Genomic DNA, 13,612 nt, shown 5'->3' on the forward strand with positions numbered 1-13,612 from the left:
GGTAGTGATAGTTGGGAATTAACTCAGTAATGCTTACAGTAATGTATTAAGTGTTTCGAACAACCTAAAAGTGTTGCTGTCAGTCGTAGTAACAGTTGCTTCTAACCTCAAAATGATGCTAACAGTAATGTAGTGATCGTTGCTAATCAACTCAGTGATGCTGACAGTGATGTAGTAAGTGTTTCGAACAACCTCAAAGTGATGCTGACAGTCATGTAGTAAGAGTTGCTACGAACCTCAAAATAATGCGACAGTAATGTAGTAAAAGTTGCTACGAACCTCAAAATATTGCGAGAGTGATGTCGGAAGAATTGCTAATGAACTCAAGATGATGCTAACAGTAATGGAGTGAAACTTTCGAATAACCTCAAAGTGATGCTGACAGTCATGTAGTAAGTATTGCTACGAACCTCAAAATAATGCGACAGTAATGTATTAAAAGTTGCTACGAACCTCAAAATATTGCGACAGTGATGTCGGAAGAATTGCTAATGAACTCAAGATGATGCTAAAAGTAATGTAGTGATAGTTGCTAAGAAACTCAGTGATGCTTACAGTAATGTAGTAAGAGTTTCGAACAACCTCAAAGTGATGCTGACATTCATTTAGTAAGAATTGCTCATGAACTCAATTTAATGCTACAGTGATGTCGTGAAAATTGCTCATAAACTCAAAATGATGCTAAAAGTAATGTAGTGATAGTTGCAAAGAAACTCAGTGATGCTTACAGTAATGTAGTAAGTGTTTCGAACAACCTCAAAGTGATGCTGACAGTCATGTAGTAAGAGTTGCTACGAACCTCAAAATAATGCGACAGTGATGTCCAGATGAAACCATTCCAAAGAAGGCTAAGTGGAGCTGGCATATCAGCCCCCAATGGAAGTCTGCTGCTGCTGCCAAGCTCTCCATGTCATCATGGAAAAGTTAATTGTTCAACTCAATGTTTTTCCCATTGGGAGGAGATTTGTTGTTCCACCATGAAGTCTTTTTTGGTGATGAGTTTGTGTGTTGTGGTAGCATGAAGATATCTTGTTATCATGATCAACTCATCTGGCCTGGTGGAAGAACGCTGCTGTGTTTGGATTCAGACGAGTCAAATCTGAACCAGGGACTTGGAGTTTTATCCTCGGTCTCCGGACTCATAAAATGGAGACCGGCCCAGTTTGACACTTTTGAACTCCTCCATGATGTTCAAATCTCATGACTGAGATTCGTGATTGGAAACATCGGCTGTTCAGGAAAGAAAACATGTACCATTGAACATCGCTCTCATCCTTCTACTCAGAAGGCTGCGGTGGACTCCACCGTGTCCAGGCTTTGGGCAGATACGTCTTCATCCTCCACCACCACCAGCCGCTCCACCCCACCCACCCTGTGCAGGTCTACATTACCAGGGTCGGATCTGGCAGGGTGGAGGATCTTTGATTCATCTTAGCTTTCCTGCTCCGGCTGTTTGAGAAACATTCAAACGGAGATGGTTGTTTGTGTCTTTCAGGCCACGCCAACGCCTCCTTCTGTCCCCACGCTTACGGCTGCCGAAACGTGCAGGTGTCTGAAAACCAGATCATTCTGGATGTGCCGGACCACCAGGTCCTCCTCACCTGCAGGTTCCTGCAGGCAGAGCCCGGTGGTGGTAGGTTTCCTGCTCCTCTGCTGGACTGATACCCTCTCCCTTTCCCCACACGTATCTGCTGTTTCTACTCTGTGCCTCCTTCTCCTCTGTCAGGCCTGGACTTCTTCCTTCTGTCTCTCCAGGATTACGTCCTGGTGGTGCCTGAGAGCAGCTCCAGCTCCAGCTCCCTGAACCAAGAACCACTGGAGAAATCTGACCACTTCATCAGCAACTGTGGCCTCAACAGCTTTCATGTCAAGTCGGTGTCTCCAAGCCTGAGTTGGTCCATGTTCTGTATCCCTGAATGTTCTAGAGGAACTAAACTGGGCCTGACTGGGACGCTTCTGTCTGCTCAGATTTGGGTTGTGAATGCATTCAGATGTCATTTACAAGCATTGGAACTAAAGACCTGAGCCTCAAGAATATTTAGTTCTTGATTTACTTTCTCTTGCAGGGTTTCATTTTGTGCAAATTTTCTTTTTAAGATCTTTGTTTTTTGTTGTCCTTCCATTGAGCAAGTTTGGCGAAGAACCTTTTCCCCACTAAACTAATTTTCCTAAAATGTCTCGCTAACGTTTCCTTTTTCTCTGTCGTCCCTCCTGTCCTTCGTCTCCATTCTGTCTCAGCTCAGCTGTGTCTCTTGGGCTCTCTTCAACAACGGCGCCCTGCCTTGTGCCTGCCATGAGGTTGGAGCTGAGAGTGACACCTGCGAGTCATTTGGTGGTCGGTGCCGCTGCAGGCCCCACGTGATTGGCCGAGACTTTTCCATGTGGGCCGCGGGCTGCCGGGAATTCCCCACTGCAGACGTGAGTGTCAGATTGGATGAATGATGAGTAATAAGGGCTTTTAATGATGAGTGAGAGGACGGACCAAACCAACCTGTCCAACCATCAGAGGACATTTTGTTGTTCTAGTTTCAACTCTTACTACATTACTGTTAGCATCATTTTGAGGTTATTAGCAGCTCTTACGACATCACTGTAGCATTATTTTGAGGTCAGTAGCAACTCTTACTACATGACTGTCAGCATCACTTTGAGGTTGTTCGAAACACTTACTACATTATTGTAAGCATCACTGAGTTGATTAGCAACTATCACTACATTACTGTTAGCATCATTTTGAGTTCATTAGCAATTCTTCCGACATCACTGTCGCAATATTTTGAGGTTCGTCGCAACTTTTACTACATTACTGTCGCATTATTTTGAGGTTCGTAGCAACACTTACTACATGACTGTCAGCATCACTTTGAGGTAATTCGAAACTTTCATTCTATTACTGTTAGCATCATTTTGAGTTCATTAGCAATTCTTACGACATCACTGTCCCATCAGTTTGAGATCATTACCAATTATTCTGACATCACTGTCGCAATTATTTTGAGGTTCGAAGCAACTCTTACTACTTTACTGTTGCATTTTTTAAGGTCCGTAGCAACCCTTACTACATGACTTTCGGAATCACTTTGAGGTTGTTCGAAACACTTACTACATTACTGTAAGCATCATTTTGAGTTTATTAGCAACAATCACTACGTTACTGTTGGCATCATTTTGAGGTTTGAAGCAACTGTTACAACATGACTGTCAGCATCACTTTGAGGTTCTTCTAAACACTTACTACATTACTGTAAGCATCACTGAGTTAATTAGCAACTATCACTACATTACTGTTAGCATCATTTTGAGTTCATTAGCAATTCTTCCGACATCACTGTTGCAATATTTTGAGGTTCGTAGCAACTTTTACTACATTACTGTCGCATTATATTGAGGTTCGTAGCAACTCTGACTACATGACTGTCAGCATCACTTTGAGGTTGTTCGAAACACTTACTACATTACCGTAAGCATCACTGAGTTTATTAGCAACTATCACTACGTTACTGTTAGCATCATTTTGAGTTCAAGAGCAATTCTTACGACATCACTGTCGAAATATTTTGAGGTTATTAGCATCTTTTACTACATTACTGTCGCATTATTTTGAGGTTCGTAGCAACACTTAGTATGACTGTCAGCATCACTTTGAGGTTATTCGAAACTTTGACTCCATTACTGTTGGCATCATTTTGAGTTCATTAGCAATTTTTACGACATCACAGTAGCATTAAATTGAGTTCATTAGCAACTCTTACTACATGACTGTCAGCATCACTTTGAAGTTGTTCGAAACACTTACTACATGACTGTCAGCATCACTTTGAGGTTGTTTGAAACTCTTACTACATTACTGTAAGCATCACTGAGTTTATTAGCAACTATCACCATATTACTGTTAGCATCATCTTGAGTTCATTAGCAATTCTTACGACATCACTGTCGCATCATTTTGAGATCATTAGCAATTCTTCTGACATCACTGTCGCAATATTTTGAGGTTCGTATTAACTCTTACTACATGACAGTCAGCATCACTTTGAGGTGTTTCGAAATGTTCACTCCATTACTTTTAGCATCATTTTGAGTTCATTAGCAGTTCTTACTAAATCACTGTCGCATCATTTTGAGATCTTTTGCAATCCTTCCGACATCACTGTCGCATTATTTTGAGGTTCGTAGCAACTTTTACTACATTACTGTCGCATTATTTTGAGGTTCGTTGCAACATTTACTACATGACTGTCAGCATCACTTTGAGGTTATTAGAAACTTTCACTCCATTACTGTTAGCATCATTTTGAGTTCATTAGCAATTCTTACTAAATCACTGTCACATCATTTTGAGATCATTAGCAATTCTTCTTACATCACTGTCGCATTATTTTGAGGTTCGTAGCAACTCTTACTACATGACCGTCAGCATCACTTTGAGGTTATTCGAAACTTTCACTCCATTACTGCTAGCATCATTTTGAGTTCATAAGCAATTCTTACTACATCACTGTCGCATCATTTTGAGATCATTAGCAATTCTTTTGACATCAGTGTCGCATTATTTTGATGTTTGTAGGAACTCTTATTACATTACTGTTGCATTATTTAAAGGTTCGTAGCAACTCTTTCTACATCACTGTCGCATCATTTTGAGATCATTAGCAATTCTTCTGACATCACTGTCGCATTATTTTGATGTTCGTAGCAACTCTTACATTACTGTTGCATTATTTAAAGGTTCGTAGCAACTCTTACTACATTACCGTCAGCATCATTTTGAGTTTATTAGCAACTTTTACTACATTACTGTTAGCATCATTTTGAGTTCATTAGCAATTCTTACTAAATCACTGTAGCATCATTTTGAGATCATTAGCAATTCTTCTGACATCACTGTCGCATTTTTTTGAGGTTCGTAGCAACTCTTACTACATTACTGTCAGCATCACTTTGAGGTTGTTCGAAACGTTCTCTCCATTACTGTTAGCATCATTTTGAGTTCATTAGCAATTCTTACTAAATCACTGTAGCATCATTTTGAGATCTTTAACAATTCATCTGACATCACTGTCGCAATATTTTGAGGTTCGTAGCAACTTTTTCTACATTACTGTCGCATTATTTTGAGGTTCGTAGCAACTCTTACGACATGACCGTCAGCATCACTTTGAGGTTATTCGAAACTTTCACTCCATTACTGTTAGCATCATTTTGAGTTCATAAGCAATTCTTACTACATCACTGTCACATCATTTTGAGATCATTAGCAATTCTTCTGACATCACTGTTGCATTATTTTGATGTTCGTAGCAACTCTTACTACATTACTGTTGCATTCTTTAAAGGTTCGTAGCAACTCTTTCTACATTACTGTCAGCATCACTTTGACTTTATTAGCAACTTTCACTCCATTAATGTTAGCATCATTTTGAGTTCATGAGCAATTCTTCCGACATCACTGTCGCATCATTTTGAGATCTTTAGCAATTCTTCTGACATCACTGTCGCATTATTTTTTAGGTTCGTAGCAACTCTTACTACATCACTGTCAGCATAATTTTTTATTTACTCGCAACTCAAACCACATGACTGTCAGCATCACTTTGAGGTTATTTGAAACTTTCACTCCATTGCTGTTCGCACCCTTTTGAGTTCATTAGCAATTCTTACTAAATCACTGTAGCATCATTTTGAGATCATTAGCAATTCTTCTGACATCACTGTCGCATTATTTTGAGGTTCGTAGCAACTCTTACTACATGACTGTCAGCATCACTTTGAGGTTGTTTGAAACTCTTACTACATTACTGTAAGCATCACTGAGTTTATTAGCAACTATCACTACATTACTGTTAGCATCATCTTGAGTTCATTAGCATTTCTTACGACATCACTGTCGCATCATTTTGAGATCATTAGCAATTCTTCTGACATCACTGTCGCAATATTTTGAGGTTCGTATTAACTCTTACTACATGACTGTCAGCATCACTTTGAGGTTATTCAAAACTTTCACTACATTCTTGTTGGCATCATTTTGAGTTCATTAGCAGTTCTTACTAAATCACTGTCACATCATTTTGAGATCTTGAGCAATCCTTCCGACATCACTGTCGCAATATTTTGAGGTTCGTAGCAAATTTTACTACATCACTGTCGCATCATTTTGAGATCATTTGCAATTCTTCCGACATCACTGTCGCAATATTTTGAGGTTCGTAGCAACTCTTACTACATGACTGTCAGCATCACTTTGAGGTTATTCGAAACTTTGATTCCATTACTGTTGGCATCATTTTGAGTTCATTAGCAATTCTTACGACATCACAGTAGCATTAAATTGAGTTCATTAGCAACTCTTACTACATGACTGTCAGCATCACTTTGAAGTTGTTCGAAACACTTACTACATGACTGTCAGCATCACTTTGAGGTTGTTTGAAACTCTTACTACATTACTGTAAGCATCACTGAGTTTATTAGCAACTATCACTACATTACTGTTAGCATCATCTTGAGTTCATTAGCAATTCTTACGACATCACTGTCGCATCATTTTGAGATCATTAGCAATTCTTCTGACATCACTGTCGCAATATTTTGAGGTTCGTATTAACTCTTACTACATGACAGTCAGCATCACTTTGAGGTGTTTCGAAACGTTCACTCCATTACTTTTAGCATCATTTTGAGTTCATTAGCAGTTCTTACTAAATCACTGTCGCATCATTTTGAGATCTTTTGCAATCCTTCCGACATCACTGTCGCATTATTTTGAGGTTCGTAGCAACTTTTACTACATTACTGTCGCATTATTTTGAAGTTCGTTGCAACACTTACTACATGACTGTCAGCATCACTTTGAGGTTATTAGAAACTTTCACTCCATTACTGTTAGCATCATTTTGAGTTCATTCGCAATTCTTATTAAATCACTGTCACATCATTTTGAGATCATTAGCAATTCTTCTTACATCACTGTCGCATTATTTTGAGGTTCGTAGCAACTCTTACTACATGACCGTCAGCATCACTTTGAGGTTATTCGAAACTTTCACTCCATTACTGCTAGCATCATTTTGAGTTCATAAGCAATTCTTACTACATCACTGTCGCATCATTTTGAGATCATTAGCAATTCTTCTGACATCACTGTCGCATTATTTTGATGTTCGTAGCAACTCTTACATTACTGTTGCATTATTTAAAGGTTCGTAGCAACTCTTACTACATTACCGTCAGCATCATTTTGAGTTTAGTAGCAACTTTTACTACATTACTGTTAGCATCATTTTGAGTTCATTAGCAATTCTTACTAAATCACTGTAGCATCATTTTGAGATCATTAGCAATTCTTCTGACATCACTGTCGCATTTTTTTGAGGTTCGTAGCAACTCTTACTACATTACTGTCAGCATCACTTTGAGGTTGTTCGAAACGTTCTCTCCATGACTGTTAGCATCATTTTGAGTTCATTAGCAATTCTTACTAAATCACTGTAGCATCATTTTGAGATCTTTAACAATTCATCTGACATCACTGTCGCAATATTTTGAGGTTCGTAGCAACTTTTTCTACATTACTGTCGCATTATTTTGAGGTTCGTAGCAACTCTTACTACATGACCGTCAGCATCACTTTGAGGTTATTCGAAACTTTCACTCCATTACTGTTAGCATCATTTTGAGTTCATAAGCAATTCTTACTACATCACTGTCACATCATTTTGAGATCATTAGCAATTCTTCTGACATCACTGTTGCATTATTTTGATGTTCGTAGCAACTCTTACTACATTACTGTTGCATTCTTTAAAGGTTCGTAGCAACTCTTACTACATTACTGTCAGCATCACTTTGACTTTATTAGCAACTTTCACTCCATTAATGTTAGCATCATTTTGAGTTCATGAGCAATTCTTACTAAATCACTGTCGCATCATTTTGAGATCTTTAGCAATTCTTCTGACATCACTGTCGCATTATTTTTTAGGTTCGTAGCAACTCTTACTACATCACTGTCAGCATAATTTTTTATTTACTCGCAACTCAAACCACATGACTGTCAGCATCACTTTGAGGTTATTTGAAACTTTCACTCCATTGCTGTTCGCACCCTTTTGAGTTCATTAGCAATTCTTACTAAATCACTGTAGCATCATTTTGAGATCATTAGCAATTCTTCTGACATCACTGTCGCATTATTTTGAGGTTCGTAGCAACTCTTACTACATTACTGTCAGCATCACTTTGAAGTTGTTTGAAACACTTACTACATGACTGTCAGCATCACTTTGAGGTTGTTTGAAACTCTTACTACATTACTGTAAGCATCACTGAGTTTATTAGCAACTATCACTACATTACTGTTAGCATCATCTTGAGTTCATTAGCATTTCTTACGACATCACTGTCGCATCATTTTGAGATCATTAGCAATTCTTCTGACATCACTGTCGCAATATTTTGAGGTTCGTATTAACTCTTACTACATGACTGTCAGCATCACTTTGAGGTTATTCAAAACTTTCACTACATTCTTGTTGGCATCATTTTGAGTTCATTAGCAGTTCTTACTAAATCACTGTCACATCATTTTGAGATCTTTAGCAATCCTTCCGACATCACTGTCGCAATATTTTGAGGTTCGTAGCAAATTTTACTACATCACTGTCGCTTCATTTTGAGATCATTAGCAATTCTTCCGACATCACTGTCGCAATATTTTGAGGTTCGTAGCAACTCTTACTACATGACTGTCAGCATCACTTTGAGGTTATTCGAAACTTTGACTCCATTACTGTTGGCATCATTTTGAGTTCATTAGCAATTCTTACGACATCACAGTAGCATTAAATTGAGTTCATAAGCAACTCTTACTACATGACTGTCAGCATCACTTTGAAGTTGTTCGAAACACTTACTACATGACTGTCAGCATCACTTTGAGGTTGTTTGAAACTCTTACTACATTACTGTAAGCATCACTGAGTTTATTAGCAACTATCACTACATTACTGTTAGCATAATCTTGAGTTCATTAGCAATTCTTACGACATCACGGTCGCATCATTTTGAGATCATTAGCAATTCTTCTGACATCACTGTCGCAATATTTTGAGGTTCGTATTAACTCTTACTACATGACAGTCAGCATCACTTTGAGGTGTTTCGAAACATTCACTCCATTACTTTTAGCATCATTTTGAGTTCATTAGCAGTTCTTACTAAATCACTGTCGCATCATTTTGAGATCTTTTGCAATCCTTCCGACATCACTGTCGCATTATTTTGAGGTTCGTAGCAACTTTTACTACATTTCTGTCGCATTATTTTGAGGTTCGTTGCAACTCTTGCTACATCACTGTCAGCATCATTTTTTATTTACTCGCAACTCAAACCACATGACTGTCAGCATCACTTTGAGGTTATTCGAAACTTTCACTCCATTACTGTTAGCACCCGTTTGAGTTCATTAGCAATTCTTACTACATCAGTGTCGCATCATTTTTAGATCATTAGCAATTCTTCCGACATCACTTTCGCAATATTTTGAGGTTCCTATTCACTCTTACTACATTACTGTCAGCATCACTTTGAGGTTATTCGAAACGTTCACTCCATTACTGTTAGCATCATTTTGAGTTCATTAGCAATTCTTACTAAATCACTGTCGCATCATTTTGAGATCTTTAGCAATTCTTCCGACATCACTGTAGCATTATTTTGAGGTTCGTATTAACTCTTACTACATGACAGTCAGCATCACTTTGAGGTGTTTCGAAACGTTCACTCCATTACTTTTAGCATCATTTTGAGTTCATTAGCAGTTCTTACTAAATCACTGTCGCATCATTTTGAGATCTTGAGCAATCCTTCCGACATCACTGTCGCATTATTTTGAGGTTCGTAGCAACTTTTACTACATTACTGTCGCATTATTTTGAGGTTCGTTGCAACTCTTACTACATCACTGTCAGCATCATTTTTTATTTACTCGCAACTCAAACCACATGACTGTCAGCATCACTTTGAGGTTATTCGAAACTTTCACTCCATTACTGTTAGCACCCGTTTGAGTTCATTAGCAATTCTTACTACATCAGTGTCGCATCATTTTTAGATCATAAGCTTTTCTTCCGACATCACTTTCGCAATATTTTGAGGTTCGTATTAACTCTTACTACATTACTGTCAGCATCACTTTGAGGTTATTCGAAACTTTCACTCCATTAATGTTAGCATCATTTTGAGTTCATTAGCAATTCTTACTAAATCACTGTAGCATCATTTTGAGATCATTAGCAATTCTTCTGACATCACTGTCGCATTATTTGGAGGTTCGTAGCAACTCTTACTCCATTACTGTCAGCATCACTTTGAGGTTATTCGAAACGTTCACTCCATTACTGTTAGCATCATTTTGAGTTCATTAGCAGTTCTTACTAAATCACTGTCGCATCATTTTGAGATCTTTAGCAATCCTTCCGACATCACTGTCGCATTATTTTGAGGTTCGTAGCAACTTTTACTACATTACTGTCGCATTATTTTGAGGTTCGTTGCAACTCTTACTACATCACTGTCAGCATCATTTTTTATTTACTCGCAACTCAAACCACATGACTGTCAGCATCACTTTGAGGTTATTCGAAACTTTCACTCCATTACTGTTAGCACCCGTTTGAGTTCATTAGCAATTCTTACTACATCAGTGTCGCATCATTTTTAGATCATAAGCTTTTCTTCCGACATCACTTTCGCAATATTTTGAGGTTCGTATTAACTCTTACTACATTACTGTCAGCATCACTTTGAGGTTATTCGAAACTTTCACTCCATTAATGTTAGCATCATTTTGAGTTCATTAGCAATTCTTACTAAATCACTGTAGCATCATTTTGAGATCATTAGCAATTCTTCTGACATCACTGTCGCATTATTTGGAGGTTCGTAGCAACTCTTACTCCATTACTGTCAGCATCACTTTGAGGTTATTCGAAACGTTCACTCCATTACTTTTAGCATCATTTTGAGTTCATTAGCAATTCTTACTAAATCACTGTCGCATCATTTTGAGATCTTTAGCAATTCTTCCGACATCACTGTAGCATTATTTTGAGGTTCGTAGCAACTCTTACTACATGACTGTCAGCATCACTTTGAGGTAGTTCGAAACTCTTACTCCATTACTGTAAGCATCACTGAGTTTATTAGCAACTATCACTACATTACTGTTAGCATCATCTTGAGTTCATTAGCAATTCTTCTGACATCACTATCACATTAATCTGAGTTTTGTAGCAACTCTTACTACATTACTGTTGCATTATTTTGAGGTTCGTAGCAACTCTCACTACATGACTGTCAGCATCACTTTGAGGTTGTTCGAAACGGTTACTCCATTACTGTAAGCATCACTGAGTTTATTCGCAACTATCACTACATTACTGTTAGCATCATTTTGAGTTCATTTGCAATTCTTCTGACATCACTGTCGCATTATTTTGAGGTTCGTAGTGTGGCAAGGCGAGCAGTGGGGAACAGTTGCCAACAACGCCACCTGGGGGCTTTCACCCCAGGATATAAACAAAATTTCAAAATGACCAGGCTTCCATTTGAACAAAGGCACACAGTTCGAGAGACACAACAGGACAGTACAGTGATTTCCAATTATAAAAATACTTTTATTAGAAAAATAGTTTAAAATGAGCAACAGACTAAATGAATATCAATGAAATGAAGTGCAAGAGGAATTACCGAAAGGAAAAGGGGACAGGGCTGGGGCTTACCACGACAGCGGTAACGAAAAGGGGAGGAATCCAAAAAAGAATACTACACTGCACCCGTGACACAGCAAACCAAAAAATAATCATGAATAAGGAACCACCACCAGGGGGACCGCTGCCGCTCTGGGCCCTCAACACCTGTCAAAGAAAAGAAAAGAACACCATTAAAAACATGAAATCAAGGCAACCCTCACACACGAACTAAATATCACTACCACAAATAACCCAACAGAAACTATTTTAAATCCAAATGATCAAAATGGGGAGCAAAAGGCAATAATAATAATATAATAATAATAATAATAATAATAATAATAATAATAATAATAATAAGGGTTCTAAACAATAAATCAAATGTAACCCACAAAAACTAACAATAATAATTCAAAGAAAGAAATAACAAATAGAAAAGGAATAAACTCAAGTAATTAAGGAAATGCCTGCCCCTCTAATCAAAAAACAGTCTCCAAGGGGGATGGCTCAGCGCCGATGAGGGTCGGGATGCCCTCTCTTGGCCCACGTTGAGGCTCTTATAAAGGCCGTAGTGCATGGCTTTAACCGCCGTTACTGGGATCAGAGCTGTTATGAGCCGAATCAGCAAGAATCCAGAATGAAGAAGAGAAGAAGAGGAAAAACCAAAACAACAGCGAGGCTCACAGCGGCAATTGACGGCTGCACACTGCAAAATAAACAAGTTAACCTAATTAAAATGTGGATGAAGGTCATTACAGAATAACAAAAGCTAAGAATAAACATTTCCTACCGGAGAGCAGAATCGTGGCGTCAGACGAGGCAGGAGGAGGAAGCCAGCAGCCCAGACTACACAAACGATGGCCGGGAGAGGATAATCAGAACACCACAGACCATCGGCAGCTTGATATGAAAGGCAGACAACTACGCGTCTTACCCACAGAAAGCGCACCACGCACACACCGGCCCAAGGGAGACAGCCCAGCTCCCGGTAACACCACACCGCTGGACGGAGCAAAACCAGAGTAAACACGGGGCCCATGACACTGAATAATGGAACAGAGCAAGCATGCATACCTTTGTTTTTAACCAATCTGCTGACCAGCGAGACGCCACCACGCACGGCTGTCGGCTCCGTAAAGGAGGGAGAGGAAGTGGAAAGGACGGAGAAGGGTCGGACCAGGTCTACTTCTAGGTGACCACTCACTATCGTCTGCTACACTGCCCCTCATGGTGGGGAGTGTAGCGCCATCCTGCCACAACACTGACACACACACACACACACACACACACACACACACACACTCCCAGGCACTAACCCATATTGTCATCACTTAAACCACCACTGGAGTATTGACAGAGATTCCACATGTTGGTCAACCAGAGAAGCTCCAACTGGTGAAGGTCATCCAACCCTGCATGAAGGTCAACCTCCATCATCTGTTGCTCATTAGCAGGGACTTAGCTCCAATGGTAGAGTGTTAGCTTAGCATGTGAGAGGTAGAGGGATCCATGCCCTCCTTCTCAGAATACTTCAGCTTGTTCTGTTGATCAGAGGAGCTGCTGGGTGATGAATGCTGATGTTTGTCCACTGCTGTGATAAAGTGTCCCCCTGTTACTGAGATGAGGATGAACACCTGCTCAGGTCAAAGCTGCAATCAAACCAGGGACTCTGAACCTCCCACACAGTGAAGGAGTTTGTCCTTCAGGTTGATGGACGCTTTGAAATTCCTTCAACATTGATTACTTTCCTGTCTCCTGCTGAGTCAGCATCCAGAACCTGGTCAAGAGGAGGCTGAGAGCTCAGGAGGTGATGTGACGGCTGGTTGGACAACTCAGCAGCCAGAGCTTCCAGTCTGAGA

At 39.4% G+C, this 13,612-nt stretch overlaps 2 long non-coding RNA genes across 3 annotated transcripts in view; one reads left to right on the top strand and one right to left on the bottom strand.

Annotated features, from left to right (window-relative positions):
• Positions 1-13,612, top strand: part of LOC147270199 (uncharacterized) — a 31,567-nt gene that overhangs the window by 15,083 nt on the left and 2,872 nt on the right. For both annotated transcript variants that reach the window (XR_015115675.1, XR_015115674.1), the window contains exons 5-6: positions 1,496-1,633; positions 1,756-2,418. This is a non-coding gene — a long non-coding RNA (uncharacterized LOC147270199). The remainder of the gene's footprint in view (positions 1-1,495; positions 1,634-1,755; positions 2,419-13,612) is intronic.
• LOC147270200 (uncharacterized) lies at positions 12,542-12,888 on the bottom strand. Its single transcript, XR_015115671.1, has 3 exons — positions 12,828-12,888; positions 12,688-12,755; positions 12,542-12,599 (listed from the first exon to the last, which is right to left on the bottom strand). It is a non-coding gene; the product is annotated as an uncharacterized LOC147270200 (long non-coding RNA).

This window comes from Aulostomus chinensis, chromosome 1 (genome assembly GCF_037954235.1).
Source record: "Aulostomus chinensis isolate RoL2024-O1b breed Wild chromosome 1, RoL_Achi_v1.0, whole genome shotgun sequence".
NCBI classification, from domain to species: Eukaryota; Metazoa; Chordata; class Actinopteri; order Syngnathiformes; family Aulostomidae; genus Aulostomus; species Aulostomus chinensis.